Raw genomic sequence first — 4,294 nt, 5'->3', positions numbered from 1 at the left:
TTTAAAATTTCAGTCCTCTCAATAAAAATCTATATATTACATATGATGAAAAATTACGGGCTTCACGGTGGCACAGTTGGTAGCACTCTTGCCTGGGTTCTCACCGGGTACTCTGGCTTCCTCTCACAGTCCAAAGACATGCCTGTTAGGTTAATTGGTCTCTCTAAATTGCCCTTAGGTGTGTGAATGAGTGTGTGCATGGTTGTTTATGTGTTGCCCTGCGATGGACTGGCGACCTGTCCAGGGTGTACCCCGCCTCTCGCCCATAGACTGCTGGAGATAGGCACCAGCTCCCCCCGTGACCCACTATGGAAGAAGCGGTATAGAACTGACTGACTGAAAAATTACAAGAACCATCAGGACCGGCACCACCCATAAGAGTGCTCTCTCCCAACTTCTCTCTATAACAAAAGACTCTAGCTCAGCGGACCCATCTGTGAAACTCCTGAAGGTGGCAGATGACACCACTGTTATTGTTCTGATCCAGGACGGTGATGAGTTGGCAAACAAACAGGAGATGGCTCGGCTGGTCCACTGGTGCAGGCACAACCAGTTGGAGCTTAGCCAACTTGAGACAGTGGAGATGACCATGGACTTCTGGAGAACAACCCCCCAATGCCTCTCCTCACCATCCTCTAAAACGCTGTCATTAATGTGGATCAGGGGCGAGGGTGACAACAGTGGTAGGGGTTTGTCCCGTAACCAGTGGGTTGCCGGTTGCTAGCTCACCACTGTCAGTGTTTGTATGAATTTATGCCTGATTGTAGTGTAAAGTCCTCTGGGGTCCCTGGGGACTTGGTAAGGCACTATAAAGGTGCAGGCCATTTATAATCACTCCTGGTTCCACCCTTTCTCGGGACCTGAGATGGCTCTCACACATAGACAGTGTTCCGAAGAAGGTCCAGCAGAAACTGTACTTACTGCAGCAACTTAAGAAGTACAACCTTCCACAGGAGCTGCTGGTAGCTGCGGCTGACCTTGCCTCCCTCCATCCAGGACCTGTACAGGGCTAGGGTCAAGAAAAGGGCAGCTAACGTTTCTATAGACCCAACATATCCTGGACAACTGTTTAGACTTTTACATTCTGGTTGGCGTTATAGAGCGCTGTACCAACTGCCTCAAAAACTGTTTCCTCCCCCCGCTTGTCTCTCTGATGAACACAATAAACACTTTACAGCCTGAGTAGTCAGTTACTCTGCTGTGAAACTAAATAAGCATATTTGCACTATAGAAATCTGCCTTCACAAAAAATGGCTGTAAATACACATACATGTACATATCACCCCTTTTATGTTTTATTTTATTTCCTCTAAAGTTTATATATTTTTTCAAAATGTCTATACTCTGTAAGCGCTTGAAACTGAAGTCAAATTCTTTATTTGTGCACACAGTCTTGGCCAATAAAGCTGATTCTGATATTTTCCTAAATGTCTGACTCTTAGCTTTTTCTTTGAGCTTTTTTGAAATGTTTTTTTTTTTTTATGCATCTTTGACCAATGGATCATTCAGGCGCGAAAAAGTCGGTGAAACTCAAGGGACTTACAACACAAAAGTGTGTCTGCACTTAACAGACCACTTAACAAAGAACCATCAGCTAAAAACCTGACACATGCATTGGATAAAGCAATTGAAGAACATGGGTCAGGTCTGTCATGGGGTTTTCCCAATATTTCTTAAAGACATGGTTTTCAGATGCTGTTCCAGATGCTGTTTATCTGGTGTAGAACAGATCCTTCAGTTTTCCTAGAAATGCACAAACACTTGAGAATAGCTCCTCAGATGTTCGCTGCGGCCTCTCGTTCCAGGAAAAGCATTTGTTTTTTTATGTGCACGACAACTCCTGGATGTTTTTTTTATTATCAGTGGAATTGGGGTTAACTTCAATTAATAGAGGAAAAAATAGACAACCTGCAATTGAAGAAAAGCTGTACGGCAAGCTGCTGAGCAGGGGGCTGCAACAATATGTACTTGCAGCTACAGCTTCAAGTAAACACACTCTACATCATGTACACCCACTAGTAAAAGACTATTCTGCTTTTGATTTTTACCAGGAAAGACTCTAAAACCAATTGGACATCCTAGCAGGCTGGCAGCCAACATCCTTCCATCCAGATAACAAAGCTGTGGGTTTTCTGAAATACCCCAACATACCGGGGCACATCTCAGCTAAAATCTAAAGTAGCAAAGAGTAAGGTGGAGACTAACACCACACATCTAAGATTTCAGCAGTTGGTAGCTGTAAGGTGCAGGATGGTGGAGAGACATTGCTGACCAATGAGACACAGCAACTCTTCCTGCTGTTTCGGCATGGAAAGATGAGGCACTTGCTTCTACTCTTCTAAATTCTGCTTGAGGAAAGGAAGACACAGCTTCATCTAAATAATATGAAGAGAAATTACGCATTCCATCCATTGTCTGTAACAACGTATACTTGCAGAGTTGCTGGGGGGCTGGTGCCTATCTCATCTATCGCATGGGGCAACATGCATTGTACACCCATTGTACAGGTCAGCCGTCGACAACCCCAATTCCAATGAAGATGGGACACTGTGTAACACATAATTAAAAACAGAAAACAATGATTTGCAAATCCTGTTAAACCTATATGCAATTGAATACACTATAAAGACAAGATATTTAATGTTCAAACTGATAAACCTGACTGTTTTTTTGCAAATATTCACTCATTTTGAATTTGATGCTTGTAACACGTTCCAAAAAAGCTGGGAGAAGGGCAAAATTAAATATCTTGTCTTTGTAGTATTTGTATTCAGTTGGATATAGGTTGAACTGGATTTAAAATCATTGTATTCTGTTCGTATTTATGATCCAAATAACGTCCCAAATTCATTGGAACTGGGGTTGTAGCACAGGGAAACACAGAGACAAAAATGGCAATCACACAAAATGCTATTATGATTTTATAATATTTTTGATAGAGATGAAATGATAGCAAAAAATACTTTTTACTTCTTACAATCTTGGCATGGTCAGGTACAAGCACCTGGCAGGCATTTGGCAAAAACAAGCCAAAGTCTAAAGGTCAACTGAAAAAATCTTTAGAAAGCCTGGAGAACTGCTGATAAACACCATTTAAAAGCCTTCAAGATTGGCTCATCAGAGGCCAAGCATAAAACACACTCAGACAAACTTTTGAGATCGATATCCAAAGAAATGTGTTCTGCGAATCAGATTTAGCTTTACTTGTCAAGTTTGTGCACAGAAACAAAGAACTTGACTTCGGTTCCATTTTACTCTCAATGAAAACATATAAAAATGTGTTTTTTTATTTGAGAGATTAGCATCATTTAATATTACAAAAAGCAACTATGACAAATAGATTTGAAGATATATGCCATATTGCACTATTTCTATTTGCATTGAGCCATGCCGCTGTCTCATCTTACTGTTACAACTAGGGTGTGACCTCTATATGTCTCTCAATGGTGGCCCTTGTTTTTAGTGATCAATGAAGTGTGGTACAGAGAGGGAAATTATTCCAAAACACACAGGCAGACGTCAGCTGGGGCTTCCCCTGCCACAGCGGCTGGTTCAAGGTTAATACAGTGATGTGTTCCTGAACCTTAAATCCTACTCATGCAAGCACCACCTACAGCGCTATACAAGTTTTCATCTCTTCCTGAGAGTTGTCTCACTTCCTCTTTCAAAGCAAGGTTGCAGATTTTAGTCCACGGTTAAGAAGTTCATCTGTGATGATCCCTGGTGTTGATTTTTATTTACCTTAAGCTCTAAACTACAGCTGTAGCATATAGTTGAGGTGCAGATTTTGGGGGAAAGTCCAATACTGCACCACATGGGCATGTTATTGTAAAAGCGACAGACATGGGCTTGGTGGAAAATATGAAGATGCAAGTTAATTCGAGGTTCAGGTTTGAAATACTCCAGAGCATTAAGTAAATAGAAATGTTAAGGAAAGAGGAATCTGAACTACTTCAGTCGACTGTTTTTCTGTTGTTTTCAAGCAGTCACTGCTAGCACAGCACTGACTGCTTCACAACAGAAATACAAGCAGTGTATCAGATCGGCAACAAATGGTATTAGTTTAGTAATTAATTTAGTAAACACTATAGAATATGAACTAAAAAATAATTACCACAATATTACAAAATGCAGTTTTCAAACGATGATTGAATTTTTTAAGGAGGGAAGCTATTCAAACTAATCTGGTCCTACATGTGAAAAAGTAATTGCACCCCACACCTACTAAATGGTAGTCTTTTACATTACGGTGGAGGAATAATGGCCCACTCCTGCTTGCACAATTGTTTTCTGG

This window comes from Girardinichthys multiradiatus, chromosome 9, assembly GCF_021462225.1.
Source record: "Girardinichthys multiradiatus isolate DD_20200921_A chromosome 9, DD_fGirMul_XY1, whole genome shotgun sequence".
Lineage (NCBI taxonomy): Eukaryota > Metazoa > Chordata > Actinopteri > Cyprinodontiformes > Goodeidae > Girardinichthys > Girardinichthys multiradiatus.
This window is presented reverse-complemented; position numbering follows the sequence as displayed.